This window comes from Perca flavescens, chromosome 7 (assembly GCF_004354835.1).
Source record: "Perca flavescens isolate YP-PL-M2 chromosome 7, PFLA_1.0, whole genome shotgun sequence".
In the NCBI taxonomy this organism is placed as follows: Eukaryota; Metazoa; Chordata; class Actinopteri; order Perciformes; family Percidae; genus Perca; species Perca flavescens.
Window position 1 is genome coordinate 892,456 of NC_041337.1, and position 17,798 is coordinate 910,253.

General features: G+C 39.2%; 1 protein-coding gene across 1 annotated transcript in view; it reads right to left on the reverse strand.

The window, feature by feature from the left end:
• Nucleotides 1-17,798, reverse strand: part of dnajc5ab (DnaJ (Hsp40) homolog, subfamily C, member 5ab) — a 37,826-nt gene that overhangs the window by 10,109 nt on the left and 9,919 nt on the right. The window lies entirely within an intron of this gene.

Sequence of the window (17,798 nt, forward strand, 5' to 3'; positions counted from 1 at the left end):
GGCCATATTTTAAAGAGTTTGGTTTTAATTAATTTTAAGAGAATAATTGGCGATTAATGGCAAAAATGTCTAAGTGGTGTAACCGTCAAAACTTTGTACCAAAATTTTTATCTTGCTTAAAAAGGTCAAATTTCTTAATAAAAGATCCCATTAACTACTTGGGCATTAACGTAAATTAAAGGTTATTATACATATTTACAATATATTTTAAAAACGATGCTGATATTTATTTTAATAATTTAGGGAATCCTGTCAGTCATGCTAGCTTCCTGAAATGTCAAGTGGTGTAACCACCATTTAAGGTGCCATTTTGTTAAAATCAGCAAGAAGACCACATGACAGGAAGTTACATCAGAGAAAAGGACCCCTGATCAGCATAACTGCTGCATCACAAGGTTAATAACTCTCTGATAAATATAAGTTAATAAGACATTTTTAGGTTAAGTTCAGTTCTTTGGTTCACATGTCAAATGGTATGACCCAAGTAAAACAGAAAAAAATTATTTTGAATAAATATTTGTATTTAGTGTAAAAACAGTGTTTTGATTATTTACACCAAGGCCATATGCTGATATATGTGTCCATTATAATGCCTGACTAATTTGATTTTACATTGAAATGTCAAATGGTGTAACCGGTTACACCATTTGACTCCTATTACAAGCCTCTCAATTTTTGGCCAATCTTTTCAAAATTTAACTAGTTCAGTTACTGGTCCAAGAGGTTATCTGAACTTAATTACTATTTAGAACTATTAGTATGTGTTCTTTGTTTGAATTTTTTAAAAGTGGTGGTAATTTATCCAACACTTAATTAAGATAGCTTATTTAGCTTGGCTACGCTAAATCATTATAGTGCAAGGCCTTAGTGTTTAAAAAAAGTTTTACCCTTAAATTAAAATTTCCATATCATTCCATTGCAATGTTACAATAATTTCTTAACAATTTAATAACACAGAATGAGGCAGTTGAACTGTGACCTCTAATGTGTTACAAGAACAGCAGCTTTAAAATACCTAAAAAATTCAAGGATTATTTAAGTATAAAATGTTACTTAAATATTAAAAATGCCATTGAAAAAATGCAGTTTATCAAATTGAATTCCGATAAATGCACCAGAATAAGTTAAAGAGGTCATATTATGCTCATTTTCAGGTTAATAATTGCATTTAGAGGTTGTACCAGAATAGTTTAACATGGTTTAATTTTCAAAAAATACCAAATTTTGTTGTACTGCACATTGCTGCAGCTCCTATTTTCACCCTGTGTGTTTAGCTCTCTGTTTTAGCTACAGAATAAGATCTCACTTCTATTCCATCTTTGTTGGGAGTCGCACCTGCGCAGTAGCTAGGTAAGGACTACTAGCCAGTCAGAAGCAGAGTATGAGGGTGTACCACGCTAGCAGCTAGGTGAGCATTATAACGTGTGTTACAAAGTGACCACGTTTGTCTCTGAAGTAAAGGCTGGACTAAAATAGAGCTGTTTGGAGCAGTTTGTGAACAGTGTTTTCTGTTGGAGATGGTAAGTCCCTTTGGGGGGGACTTTGGGCTTTTTCACTTTGTACACCTTGACATCCCAAAAAGCATAATATGAGCTCTTTACCTGTAAACATGTTAAAGGGCATGCACAACCCTAAACAGACTTGCTTCTCCCTCTCTCTTTCATCTATCTACCTCTTTCTCACACACAAATACTGTTCACACACAATTTGTTAAGATGTTAGTTGTTTAATTTAATCTAATGAGTTATAATATATTTAAATATTTGTCATTGAAATGAAATTAAACGCCAAGTTCAGTAGTTTAGTGTCACCTACAAGCATCACGTCAGGTGGTGTAACTGGTTTGTGTCAAATGGGGTAACCAGTATTTTTCTTGAAAAAATGATAATGTGCAGGTAAATTTATGTTTGATAAAATGTAATACTCTACTCCACTGTAGAAACACAATTTTAAGACTTTTTACACAATTTGTCCAAGATTATTTAGAAAACAAATGTTTCCAGCACGTCTTCCACTTGATATTGCAATAACAAATATAATTTAAATTTAGAAGTAATCCTAATCAAATCTATTTTTGGCTGAAATTTGGAAATAGGTAATAGTTATATTTGTATGAGTGCACTCACAAACAATGTAGTGGATGAAATATTAAATATTAATCATTCCTTTGTGGTTACACCACTTGACATTTTAGGTCCATTTGGTCCTACCTTTGTTAAAAAAAATGGTGAAAATCCTATTTCAAATGAAATAAAATGTACAACACAAAATATACATTTTAACGAAACTCAAGGATGCCTTCAAAAAATCTTTTTCAAAGTTTTTTCATCTGCCCAACCCTTATTTGTCACTGACCCATGACTTGTCAGTTGTAAAAAGTAAACAACTCCAGCAGTACAGCTTCTTACAGCCTGTCATCCATGGATATCGCTGATCATTTTCGGTCTTGAAATGCCTTTCCACTTTCTTAACCTTTTCTTATAATTCCAGTTCTGGAGTTGGTCTTCCGTTTTTTATTATTTCAAGTTTTTCTGTGAAAGGCCGCCTTGAAAAAGGCGATGCTATCAAGCTAGCCACAACGTCACTCTCGTCTTCCGCTATTTAACTCTGTCTCTCAACCGCTCTCGCCACTCTGCAGAGATTCGGACTTCATGAAGGCCTACGATCTTTTGTTTTTTTCCCGCCCACTTGAAATCAAATCGTGATTGGTCGATTTGCCCGTCACTCTCCACACCAAAACACATAGCTTGGCCTTCCCCGGGATTCGTGAAGTCCTAACCAATGAATGAGCCAGCTAACTGGGCCTTAATAGAGACAGACGATTCTGATTGGATAACATGTTTTCAGGACATGACCTTGACAGTAAGCTTAACTTTAGAACATAGATGAGAGAAAATGTATTAAATGTATTGTATTAAATTAAATGAGATAGAAATAAAAAAATTAATTTTTTTTTTATTGAATACTTAATTATTAGTATTATTATTAAATTAAATTAATTATTATTTATTATTATGTTTAGGCCTTCTCTGAAGGTGTAGAAGGCCCTGAAGGTTCCCCACTGGATATTGGCCGATGCCGATTATGTTAAAAATGTTTAAAAATCGGCCGACCGATTAATCGGTCGACCTCTAACACAGACCTGAATTTTAAAAGCCACATTAAAAAGGAACATGCCGACTTATTGGGAATTTAGCTTATTCACCGTAACCCCCAGAGTTAGACAAGTCCATACATACCTTTCTCATCTCTGTGCGTGCTGTAAGGCTGTCTGACGGCTCCAGCAGCATCAGGCCAGCACAGAACATGCAGGTGAATGGTTCCAGTAATCCTACTGCTCCAAATAAGTGACAAAATAACGCCAACATGTTCCTATTTACATGTTGTGATTTGTAGAATCACAGCGTGTACAAAAAACAACGTAACATGAGACACAGCCATCTTCTAACTGTAAACAAACTGGGAACTATATTCTCAAGCGGAAGAATGGGCGGAATGATTTGCTTTGCAGCAAGACTGTCTGAGAATATAGTTCCCGGTTCGTTTACGGTTAGAAGATGGCTGTGTCTCATGTTACGTTGTTTTTTGTACACGCTGTGACTCTACAAATCACAACATGTAAATAGGAACACGTTGGGGTTATTTTGTCACTTATTGGGAGCAGTAGGCTAGATGGAACCAGTTACCTGCAGGATCTGTGCTAGAGGCTAAGCTACCGGTGGGGCCGTCAAACAGTGTTACAACACGCACGGACACGAGAAGGGTATGTATCGACTTGTCTAACTCTGGGGGTTACGGTGAATAAGCTAAACTACCAATAAGTCGGCGTGTTCCTTTAAGACAATTACAAAATCAGCCTATTATCACCTTAAAAATATATCAAGGGTTAAAGGGCTTATGTCTCAGCAGGATCTGGAAAAACTTGTCCATGCTTTTATCTTCAGTAGACTTGACTACTGTAACGGTGTCTTTACAGGTCTCCCTAAAAAAATCCATCAGACAGCTGCAGCTGATTCAGAACGCTGCTGCCCGAGTCCTCACTAAGACCAAGAAAGTGGATCACATCACTCCAGTACTGAAGTCTCTACACTGGCTTCCAGTGCCTCAAAGAATTGATTTCAATATACTTTTGCTGGTATATAAATCACTAAATGGTTTAGGGCCAAAATACATTTCTGATCTGCTGCTACACTATGACCCACCCAGACCTCTCAGGTGGTCTGGGACAGGTCTACTTGTTGTCCCCAGAGTCAGAACTAAACAGGGGGAAGCAGCGTTCAGTTTTTATGCTCCACATATCTGGAAAAAACTCCCAGAAAACTGCAGGTCTGCTGCAACTCTGTTCTTTTAAATCAAGGCTGAAGACCTATCTTTTTAATGTTGCCTTTCTTTAAATAACATATTTTATCTGCTTTTATATGTTTAACTGTTTTAACTGCTCTTTATTCGCGTATTTTATCTCTCAGTTCTTTAAATTCTTATACTGCACTGTACATTTTTTTTGAAATTGTTTTCTAACTGTTCTTTCATGTTTTACGTAAAGCACTTTGAATTGCCCTGTTGCTGAAATGTGCTCTATAAATAAAGCTGCCTTGCACTGACACTCTCTTGCACTAGGATACCATTGCACCTTACTGCTTTTTTTTTTTAAACATGCTACTATCTGACTTTACTGGAAGGGCACACTATTGATATCTTCCTTTGCATTTCTGTAGTATGTATCTGTGCGTGGATGTCACACGCTGTGTGCCTATGTGTATGTAGGCCTATGTTGTGTATAAACTATTGGACACACTTAATTTCCTTCTGGATAAATAAAGTATATCTATCTCTATCTGTCTATCTATTTGTTGTTGAGGGTGTGCTGATGTGTAGAGGAAGAGAAAGGAATGCATGAGATAAACCAGGGCTACGTAAGTTCATCTCACGCAGCCAGGCGGGCAGGTGTAGATGGCGGAGAGATTCATAATCTGCCCTAAATTAACCCTCTTGTTTCCAGTAAGTCCATTGTTAAAGGTACCATGGCATGACAATTTATGAGTCACTTTATGAAGCATGGCAGTTGGTCAATGCCCACCCCCTCTCTCCTCCTCAATAGCATTTAAAGCTACAGACACAGAAATGGCACATCCTAAGGAAAGCTCATTGTGGGACTGGCTCTAGTGGCTGTAATTCTGCACCAAGGCTGAATTTCGGGAAAGAGACTTCAGATACAGTATTAGTGGACCACTAAGGTCTATATAAAAGAGACTTCAGATACAGTATTAGGGGACCACTAAGGTCTATATAAAAGAGACTTCAGATACAGTATTAGGGGACCACTAAGGTCTATATAAAAGAGACTTCAGATACAGCATTAGGGGACCACTAAGGTCTATATAAAAGAGACTTCAGATATAGTATTAGTGGACCACTAAGGCCTATATAAAAGAGACTTCAGATACAGTATTAGTGGACCACTAAGGTCTATATAAAAGAGACTTCAGATACAGTATTAGGGAACCACTAAGGTCTATATAAAAGAGACTTCAGATACAGTATTAGTGGACCACTAAGGTCTATATAAAAGAGACTTCAGATACAGTATTAGTGGACCACTAAGGTCTATATAAAAGAGACTTCAGATACAGTATTAGGGAACCACTAAGGTCTATATAAAAGAGACTTCAGATACAGTATTAGTGGACCACTAAGGTCTATATAAAAGAGAATTCAGATACAGTATTAGTGGACCACTAAGGCCTATATAAAAGAGACTTCAGATACAGTATTAGTGGACCACTAAGGTCTATATAAAAGAGACTTCAGATACAGTATTAGGGGACCACTAAGGTTTATATAAAAGAGACTTCAGATACAGTATTAGGGGACCACTAAGGTCTATATAAAAGAGACTTCAGATACAGTATTAGGGGACCACTAAGGTCTATATAAAAGAGACTTCAGATACAGTATTAGTGGACCACTAAGGCCTATATAAAAGAGACTTCAGATACAGTATTAGTGGACCACTAAGGCCTATATAAAAGAGACTTCAGATACAGTATTAGTGGACCACTAAGGTCTATATAAAAGAGACTTCAGATACAGTATTAGGGGACCACTAAGGTCTATATAAAAGAGACTTCAGATACAGTATTAGTGGACCACTAAGGTCTATATAAAAGAGACTTCAGATACAGTATTAGGGGACCACTAAGGTCTATATAAAAGAGACTTCAGATACAGTATTAGTGGACCACTAAGGTCTATATAAAAGAGACTTCAGATACAGTATTAGGGGGACCACTAAGGTCTATATAAAAGAGACTTCAGATACAGTATTAGTGGACCACTAAGGTCTATATAAAAGAGACTTCAGATACAGTATTAGTGGACCACTAAGGTCTATATAAAAGAGACTTCAGATAAAGTATTAAGGGACCAGCACTGTTGCAATCAAAAATGTCATATCTGTCAAGAGACAACTCAGCAACCAAACACAACACTTCACTTAAATCGTGGCTGTGACATTGATATTTTAGAAAACAAAACAAAAAGGACAGTAGAGTTAAAAACAGAAACACGCTGGAGGGCGAACAACGTCATGTGAAGTTGTTCAATGACCGATTGGCGTAAATATAGGCTACTTCACTATGGAATGACTTTGCTACAGGGGCTGGAGCATGACAAAAGATAATGTTGGCTCAAAAGTTCAGTCAGTAACTTATAGATATTACTTTCATTTTCTGCAACACGTTGGCAGTTTAAAGGTCCTATGACATAGTAAGGTGGAGGGTGGGGGTGTGGCCTGATGAAATACATCTAAGAGTTTAAGGAAATCAGCAGAGTCGAGGAGGGTGCTGCAGGCCAGAGACGCAACGAGAAACAACAGTAAATCCACCCACTGTGGGGCTACAGGGCTTATGTACAGCAGGCTTCTCCATGAGCTATGTCAACCTGACCACAATGCACTTACACACACAATACACCCATGGATTTACCCTGCAGAGATCTGAGGAGCAAAAGGGGTGCATCCGGCGGAATTTCCCGGCAGCACCTGAACAATCCCGGAAGTGGAACGTGGTGGATATAGACTTCCAGAGCCCTAACCCTCTGGTTGCTAATATAACCCTGTCAGACAGCAGGTGTATGGGGGTTAGCAGGCTTAGAGACCACACTAAACCAATCCAGCTACAAAGACACACTTGGCTCAGACTGCTAGACTTAAATTATCAACAGGAAAATAAGCTGCACGCCTGTCATCACCACTAGACCCGCACCTTTCTGATGAGCACTTATCACACTATGATTCATGGGCCCAGTATTATAACGAGAAGACGGTTCCCCCTTTGTAGTGTGATATTTATTCTAACAAGACCAATTTACTCTCTTTTAACTGACTGAGCAGTTTCTGGTAACGCTGTGTAGCACCAGCCACATGCTGGTAAAGTATGCAAGTGGCTGGTAGATTTGCGTCACTCACCAGCCAAAAGGGTTAAATTTGGATATTCTGAGTCCACTGAACTGAAAAAGCACCGAACCAAGTGATATTCCCAAATTACAGCCATTGCAGCATGCTGTTTCTGGTTAAACAGAAAAGACTCAAAGAGGTTTTAAAGGTCTATCTCTGTAGGGATCCTTTCCATAACGTTGTCAGACACTTAGAATATTAATCTGAGTCTGTCAGCGGCAAAACAAGCACTTTTCTGAAGGTAAATACAAGCTGCACAATTGTCCTATTAACTTACATTGTAGCTTGTTACTGTAGACTGCAGCCATCTCTCTTAATACTGGACCAATGTCAAAGATTGTTGTTCCCATCAGTTGCTTAGACACAAAAACATAGGAGCATAGGGTTGAAAAAAAAAAAACGTACTGGTTGGGCTCTATCACTCACATTCTAAGTGTGTGTGTTGACCTGAGGCCGACTTTATCAGATTGCAACTGTCTAGTTCCCTAAACATACAGGGACAATCTTAAACACACGGGGTAAGAAAAAGGCAGTATAAAATATAAAAGAAACATACGCCATAAACAAATACTGTCCATGAAAAGCTACAGATAAACATGTTCTATTTAGCAGAATAGAAACATGCCAACATCTGGGTGACAAAGAGATTTTCATTGTTTGATGTCCTCGTTTGTTTGTCAGCCATTAGTCTCTCTAAAGCCCTTAAGGGCATCAGATGGTCGCTATGGCAACCCTACGATGCCTCCGCACGCCTGACAAAACATTGATTTAACACCTCCCTAAATCCCGCCCACTAATGTGCCTCAGATTATCCAGTCACAACACACCCAGCTGACTGGGATTAACCAATGTTTTCATCTGTACTCCAGGGATTATCAATATACTGAGAGACTGTGCTAGAGTATGTGTGTACATACAGTGTGTGTGTGTGTGTGTGTGTGTGTGTGTGTGTGTGTGTGTGTGTGTGTGTGTGTGTGTGTGTGTGTGTGTGTTGAATAATCACATCCTACCACCACAGTAAATCTAAACCAATGACTCCGCCCACCTGAGCCAGCAGCCAATGAGATTGTGTCTTGTTGAATGAGCTGTAGATCAAATTGTCCATTTACAGAACAAACAGAGTGGAAAGATTTAACCCACGGTGTAATGGGGGGTGGCAGCATATGGCCTGTGTCTTAGACTGGAACTGGGTGAGTGGGAGAATTAAAATGTGTTGTTCTTCCACACCTGAGTCTCTCTTTTGGAATTTTACCCATTGAAGCATGTAAAAATGCATATAAATACTGTACAGATGCTAATCTGATAGCTACATACTGTTATCCTTTGGTCTGAAATGCAGTGGAAAAATTGACTTTATTGCATAGGTTCACACTGTCCAACTGCAGGCCAATCCACCAACTGTATCTGTATGAAGTCATCTCTCTCACAATACATTGGCTTTATACGGCGATATCAATACATTTCATTATACTGTACACTGATGGGAAGTCTATTAAAGACGTTAACATGTAAAATAACCTGTTGTAAATGCCTGTTTTTTGGCAAATCAAGCTTTTAAATACCTGACAAATCAACAAATTGATGCCAAATTATATACAAATTCCTTATTAGATTAGAACAGTCTTGCTTATTAAGTTCACTGTTTCACTTACATATACACGAGTGAACATTAGGCCAGCTGCACTCTGGCTGCGTGGCGTGAGCGTGGGGTTTCTGTTGCGTGGCGGCTGCGTGGCGTTTTCTATGTCTTTACACACCAGAAAGGTGCTGCTGCTAGCCTTGTCTGGACACATGGATGTTTCCCATAAACATAAATATATACTTTGACAGGTGCAATATTTGAAAATCGATAATTATTATTTATTTTTTTAAATTACACTTAGATCTGCATTTATGTCAAAACCTAGAGACTTTCAAACATCAAAATGTAATTTATTAATAAATAAATAAATAAATATATATATATATATATATATATATATATATATATATATATATAAACATATTTTTATATTCTATTTTGTCTATAAATATATAAACATATTTTTCAACATGCTTGTGTGTCGCATGAAAAATAGACGTTGGTCCTATTTCTAGCATGCATGCGTTTTCGAGCCGCGCTTGAGACGTGCGTGTCATGCAGGCAGTGTGCACGTTCTAACCTGTTACCATGGGAGCCAAAATAAAAACGGACATGCCACGCAGCCAGTCTGTAGCTGGCCTTTTTGCATTTTTAGGTTTGCCTCCCTCCACATTTGGTGAAATCTACTAAGTCATCATAAATGAAAGCCAGCGATATGTCAAGGGATGGCTTCCATGGAATAAACAGCGTGGCAACGGGTCTCATATTGCCCAACAGCCCAGAATAACAAGCTTTACCGAAAGTGCTCCGGACCGAGAAGAGAAAAACAGAGGTGGATGAGCATCTGTGCAGACTTCACGCTGTTGTGCTCAACTCTCCGAGGTTGTGTAACCGCGTTGTGCGAGATGTTAACATTGTCTCCATAACAAACTAAATGTGATCAGGTGCCCCTGTGAGCATCAGAATAGCTGCCAAAGACAATGCTGTCTGTGTACTCACTCACTGCGACATGATTAATAACACAAACATGCCAGACAGTCTGCGTTTTAGAATTCCTTGCTTCGCAGGCGTGTGCTGCACGTAGCTTACGTAAATCCTCTCACATCAGGAACTTGAAAGCAAAGGACAAGAACACAATAAAAGCAAGTTGAGGAAAAACATGTGGCAAGTAGCACTGCTGCAACAAATCACGTGCAGGAAAAAAACATCACACATCCTTTTGGAAACAAATAAAGATTTATATTGCATTGTTTTATCCTGAGAAAGCAAACTCATGGACTTCAAAACTCATACTCAGATCACATAAAGGACACCACCAATAAACCAGCTGGGCCTATACAGTATATTGACCAATATTAGATGATTGCGGATATATTGTTATCGGGGTTCCCATTGGCTGATAAGTCAAATGCCCATTTAAGAATTCAAAGGTCGTCAGCGTTATGACTGAAGCTTTGGAAATATTCTGTACACAGCATCCTCCACATTTGATGCGGACTGATCTCATGAAGTGGCGTATGTATGACATGCCAATTTGTATGCCGTTATTGGACGCATCATCGCTTTTTAGTGTGTTTATCAATGCCGTTTGGCCTCCATTGACTTACGTTACCTTGGGATTGCTTGTCAATTTACGCCGTAGCGAGTAGTATGAAACGTATGGCGCGTATGTTTACAAGAAGTCATGATAGTCACGATGTCACGTTGTTTGATGTGATCCTTCTCGACACCAATTAAAACATTCATAACAAGTATGACAAGTGTGCTACAGCTCTTTTGGAGAAGTTGGGACTTTTTGGGCCTTGCTTAACACATACAGTGAGATTACTCAGGGAGATTGGCGTTGGTCAAGCACTTCCCTTTACTGGGCTGCAAATCAGCAGTTCTGCTGTCTTGAGTTCATTTCAACAGCATCAGTCTATGCGTCTATGCGTGTGTGTGTGTGTGCAAAAGAGCTTTGGGTTAGTGTGACAGTCCTGTTTAATCTGAAGAAGGCGCTTCCTCTTGCATTTCCGGTCTTTAAACTTTTGATAAGTCACTGCCTGTGAGCAAAAGAAACTTACCTTTAAATCTTTTACAGATAATTGTGACTTGACAGTGACTTCTAAAATAGTCCCACACATCTGTGCATGGTCTTCATGTGACGAGTCATTATGTGAGAGGCATAAGAACTGTTGATGTTCATCACTGACCGTTGATAATTACGCATCTGTATTGCTAACAATCAAATACTGTAAAAAACCAAAACCTTGGCTCAATTACTGAACTAACCAAATATTGTATGACCACAATGACCATTCACAGTAGAACCTCAGCACTACGCACGCTACGCTGGTCGCCGTAATGACGGCGCCGTTGATTACGGGAAGGTGTTTAAGTAGGTGGAGCGTTCAATGCAGTAGGCTGTGAGAAAGTGGTGAGCAGAAAAAGTGTTGGTTGGCAGTACTTTCAGTCAAAAGAAGGCCATTCAAGTAGGGCTGGGCGATATGGTTGAAAACTGTATCACGATATAAGTTTTTCATATCGGTCGATATCAATAATTATTGATATTTTATATGACCTATTTAAAATAAGGACCAGGAGAAAAATATATTAAATTTAAACATTTTTATTTTAAACTTAACCCTGCTCTGATTATAATCCCCTCAGCTATAAAAGCAGAAATGTCAACACAACCATGGAAAACACTCAAATAATTCAAATGTAAACAGGTCTAAAATCACAATGAACACTTAACAATTATCTCTTAACATTAAGGTGCAAAATTAAAGAATAAGTAAGAAGTGCTTAATAAAGTGTCATAAAATAGTGCAAAGTGTTAGCTAAATATAAGAAACTTGAGAAGGAACTATTTTCTGCAGGTTTAGTGCTAAGTTGGTAACCTGGCTTCTGGACAGTGCTCAGCACGTCTGCCTTCGTTATTTCTTTGTAGTGTTTAGTAAGGCGCTGATGCAGAGTACCTCTCTATGGTGGTCTGCTGCTTGTAGTGTTTAGTAAGGCGCTGATGCAGAGTACCTCTCCATGGTGGTCTGCTGCTTGTAGTGTTTAGTAAGGTGCTGATGCAGAGTACCTCTCCATGGTGGTCTGCTGCTTGTAGTGTTTAGTAAGGTGCTGATGCAGAGTACCTCTCCATGGTGGTCTGCTGCTTGTAGTGTTTAGTAAGGCGCTGATGCAGAGTACCTCTCCATGGTGGTCTGCTGCTTGTAGTGTTTAGTAAGGCGCTGATGCAGAGTACCTCTCCATGGTGGTCTGCTGCTTGTAGTGGTTAGTAAGGTGCTGATGCAGAGTACCTCTCCATGGTGGTCTGCTGCTTGTGCCGTGTTGCAGCTGCAGATGTTGTTGGACGTTGATGGCGAATACGGCTGTGCTCGAAAGTGTGAGCGCGGCTAAAGTGGTAAAACAAGTTTGTGGTATTACCAGTGTTGGTCTGACGACATTGGTCTGACTACGGTCAGACTTATAAAATCCCCAAAACTGCGATACTGACTTTTCCTGTTTTATCAACGATTTACCTCGCTCGCTGCGGCACTCACTTTCCACTCCACGCCGGTTCTGTTATTGAAGAACACGAGACAGCGATGTGGCGCAACCAAACTTGATACGGTTACATGATTGGCTGTTAGAGTGTCACTCCCCATGTTGCTAGGTTGCCAGAGAGTGAGGGCCTTTGTTCATGCAATCAAACTTGATTCACAACCTCTGGTTTCTTCTGATGAAGAAAAACAAGTTATCGAACGTTTTATCGACCGCATTTTCTATTGATATTGATTATGTGTCTATCGCGATACATATCGTTATCGTTTTATCGCCCAGCCCTACATTCAAGTCCAGCTACATGTTCAATTTGCAATGCTGATTTGTCTCGTGGTGGCGAGGACCCTAAACTATACACAACATTTGGTATGAAACATTCGAAAGAATACGAGTTGTGCATGAAGAAATCTACAGACAGCAGCCAAAATGCAGCAACTTCAGCTACGGCAAAGGAAGGACAGTCCCAGCTAAAAACTGGTGTTAACCAGACGACCATTAATAGCCTACTTTATGGGATTATAAATCTAAAAGGCTAATATTTTGGATATTGATTGGATCTTGAGATAGGGTAAACATAGGCCTATGGTAATTGTCAAAATAGTTTGTCCCACTTGTCTTCCTGGCATAATGTTGCCTATTCTTTTTTTTTTTTTTACAGTACATAAATAAAATAAAATGAAAAATACACTGCTGTGGACTATTAATATATATTGATATTGATATATTGCCCAGCCCTAAGTTAATGGACCTAGCGTGTACCTCTCGACATTTTAAACATTGCAATCTGCAGCTGCGACAACTAGGGCTAACCCTTTACTCGTTTTCAAGTTGAAATTGCGATTTGATAGAATGCGATTAGCCAATCGCGAAGACGGTGATTAATCGAATTTGCAACACGTAGTTAAAATTTTGTGTAACATTTGGTTTAACATTATTTATTCCTCTTTTTATTAGAGATGCACCGATTACAACTTTCTAGACCGATTCTGATTTCCGATTTTCTTTGAGTTAGGCCAGCCGATACCACTAACCAGCACACACAAATATTTATTTTCTATCTTTTCTTTAATAGAACATTTTGCACAGAACATAGAACACACAGATAATGGATCACTATAAAATAGAACTATATAAATTACTCCTGGTGTGGGAAATTCACACACATCTAAAAGTGCAATGTTATGGAAGAACCATTTTCTTCTTTTCACATCCAATATCCAACTTAAAAAACATGTGATTCAAGTTTTTGGTGTCGTCCCTCCACGCCCTACTTTCTCCTTGCAGGTGTTGCATATTTCAAACTTGTTATCTTCTGCACACATGTATGCTGAAGAATTCCCAAACAGCTGACATGTTGCAGGTTAATCCACGAGGTAGGGCTGGGCGATAACTCGATTTTATCGATTAACTCAAATGTGTAGTTAACGTGGATTTGTTTAAATTAAAAATCGATTTTCTCCTTAACACCCGCCGACGCTCCCCTCTGTGCTCCCGTAGCTCCGAACGGGCTCATCCCTCCCCCCGCGCGTTTGCCATAGAGATACACAAACAACATGGAAGCGACAGGGACTAACAATTATTTTCATAACCAGTCGTTTCATTACTTACTTATCCGTAATCTCCGCCGAAATGACCGGCCGCTCGCGGTGCACTGTCCCCGGCTGAGAGTCACCTATTCTGGGATAACTGAACAACCAGCTACCGCTGACCTGAATGAGCACCCTGCGGGGCACCAGAGCTGGTGTTGAGGAACTCTTTTGCGGCTCAACACATCTACTAAATGCTGCTGATACAACCGAGCTGTGACGGAGGTCTGTAGCGGCTTAAACAACTTGCAATCGCCGCTCTGTAGCACGGAGCTCCACTTCAACGTTTGTTTTTATCGCTACGAAGGAGCTTGCTACAGGTATGCTACATTCAAGAGACCATGGGAGGTTAACGTACGTTACTCAGCAACAGGTGAAAATAGGGACAAGGTTGCGCAATAACGTTAAAATGATTTGAACTTTTAGCGAGGAACGAGAAGTGAATTACCTGTATGTGTGAAAACAGCTTTATCTCACACATCAGTTTTGTTGTTGTTGAATATATAGTGCCCCCCCCCCCAAAAACAAAAAACTGATAGGAAAAATACTCAAACCAATTTGTATTTCCACAAAATTGGCATGAATAATCATAATGGTATACATGCTGCATGTGTGTGCGTGTGTGTATGAGTCAAAACTAAATAAAACTTGTTTTGAACAATTTCTTTGTCATCTGCAGATTGGTTATAAGTAGAGGGAGAAAAAAATCAGGGATTTTATTTTTAGGCTTATCGCCCAGCCCTACCACGAGGTTCCCTACATGTGGGAGAATAGCGCCGACACGCGCTTCACATCGCGAGCGGGTACGCGCCACACACGGCGGAGAAGTTGAGAGAAAGGAAAAAGAGAGCGTGCTGTCTGTGGGTGCGTCCTTGAGAACTGTGACTCGTATAACTTCTGTTGTCAGTTAATTGTAGCGTTGACTGGCATGAAATCGGCATTTGTCAGACTGACCTACCGCTCGCCGGTCATGGCCGAGCACGTGAAAACCAGCCAATTTTGGTCACTGGCCGCTCTATCGGTGCATCTCTACTTTTTATTATTATATTTTCTGTTTTTTTCATAAGATAAATGCTGAAATAAGGTTACATATCACTTATTGCTATAAATTAGGGCTGTCAGCATTAATTTAGCATTCATTTTTTTTTAATCACATTAATCGCTTGCTGCCATTTCATTTATTTTCACTTTACTCGTCGAGCCTAACACTCGTCGTGCCTAACAGGCGACTATTTTGACCCTTCGCCATACTTCCTCGTAACACATCCTGCTGCTGCCGGAAAAGCAACGCAGATTTCGGTGCCTCATTCCGGTGTCACTGATATGCCTACGCTACTCTCTGATGCTCTGAAACAGACGTTACATCGCTGCACGTCACGCTAATTAACACTACACTCGACAGCAGCTAAAGTTAGCCTACCGCTATCTAGTAGCTGGACTTAACACCGTTACAATGCTGACAGCTAAAGCTAAACGGTGTGATGTTTGTCTCTATTTCACTGTAGAGGATTCAACACCGGGATGTAAGAATCTGCAGCTGCCGTTGTCAGAAAAACACAGACGGTGCGTTCAATGAAACTGGTAACCTACAGCCTCGTGGTGCATTCAAAGTTATTGTTAAATGCCCTTTTCCCATCTGGTGGTTGTTTGGTTATTACATTATTATTAAATATTTAATTTTGACCATATGGCCTAAGCAATAAACAAGCCGTTCTTTAATGTCGCCAAGTGCTGTTTAGTACCCTCTTTTTTTTTTACTTTCTTAAAAAGTATTGGTTCAGGCACCGTTAAGGCACCGGTACCATTTAAAAAGTACCGCTTTAGCACCGGTATCCAAACCAAACAATACCCAACCCTAATATTGACTCTAGATTCAAATGTGTGACTAGATTCACACATTTTTCTTTTGTTTACAGTAAATAAATACATAATAAACAAATACAAATCTTAAAATCAAGTTCATAAAGTCACTTTCTTTGCATTCACTTGATTCCCAATCAAGATAGACTGGTAAGAATTGCTTTCCACTGTTAATATGTACTTAAAAACAGTTCTTAAATGCAAAATAATAGAATTTTAAATCATTAATCATGCAATTAATCGCGATTAACTATAGAAATTCAGCGATTAAAAAAAATGTATTGTTTGACAGCCCTACTATAAATGTTATGCTATGTTAAGATATAGAACAGTTTGGATGGTGTCTCATGTTATAATGTTTTATCGGTTACACGGACGATATAGATAGATAGATAGATACCTTATTCATCCCGAGGGAAATTTTAGGCATCCAGTAGCTTAAACAATCATAACACAACATACATCTCACATACATATTGAACTTTAGCAAACCAAACCCAACCAAAAGACAAGGTAAAGAAATAGAAATGAGTCACACATACAAACGCGACCAAAATAATAATACTCCAAAAATCTGACAATGAAAATAATCATAAAATGCAGCCCAATTTTGAACTGTCTTTGAATCTGTTGAGACGTAACTTCATAGGATGTAGCCTAATCTCTACCCAGTGTTGCCAATTTAGCGACTTTGTCTCTGTCTCGATTTTTTTAAGATTCTTTGTTTTTTTTTGTTCAGAGTTGCAACACAGGGAAGCAAGGCAGTTTCTTTCCCTTAGTGGCTTGTTTATTAAGTCCTAAAAGAAATTACAAAATGAAACCAGGAAGGCAAAGTGTATCGATAGCTTTTTTAAACAGTGTAAACATGTTTAGGGGAGAAACATGTTATTGTGCAGTGTCGTGATGTATAGTGATGTATGTCACATCACTAGTTTATCAAATTGTCAGAAATAACAGGTAAATGCTGTCAAATAAGATAACACAGACTCATTGCCTTTACTGTTCGTGGACCGGTCATGCTCACCGCCGTGAGTAAAAAAAATAATTTGAAAATCAAATATCTGTACCCATCGAACGAATTTTGGAATATTCGGATGCAGCCCTGGCAGGCTGAAATTCACTGGGGTGTTTTGCAGGGATTGATTTAGCTGCTAGCTAAAGTCTGCTAGTCGCTGGCTAATTTGTGCGGCGCTACGTCGTCCATCTCAGCCAAGAACGGGTTTCTTTTTTACATAAATATTTGTTTCTACTACTATGGGCTAACAATTAACATAGAAACAATCTGACATACATTTAAATGCCCTCTGTAAATACAGTATTAAATGCTGGCGCTGGTAGGGGTAGTAAATAACAACTTGACCTATTTTCACTTAACTACAGTGTAGGGCTGAACGATTAATTGCATTTGCGATAATATCACGATATGTTAAAACGCGATTTCCTAATCGCAAAGGCTGCAATTTGGTCTCGATTTGGTGACTCGCGAGAGCAAATCAGTCTGCACTCCGCAGAGACAGCATCAACTTAGCACGCTAACGCTACACTGTACCTTGAGCTGATCTCTGTCATTTAAACAATTCTGAGTTGAAGTTTAAATCTTTTACAGCCATTTTAATAAAATGAAGGGTTTTGTTCGGGCTCGAGTCCATACATGCAGTTAATGGATACAGGCACGCAGAACTGAAGGCTCGGTTGGCAACGAGCTAGCTCTGATTAGCGGTTAGCTCCGTTATAAAGATATGGAGTGGAGGAGCTGCCACTGAGAGGGGTAACAATCAGACTG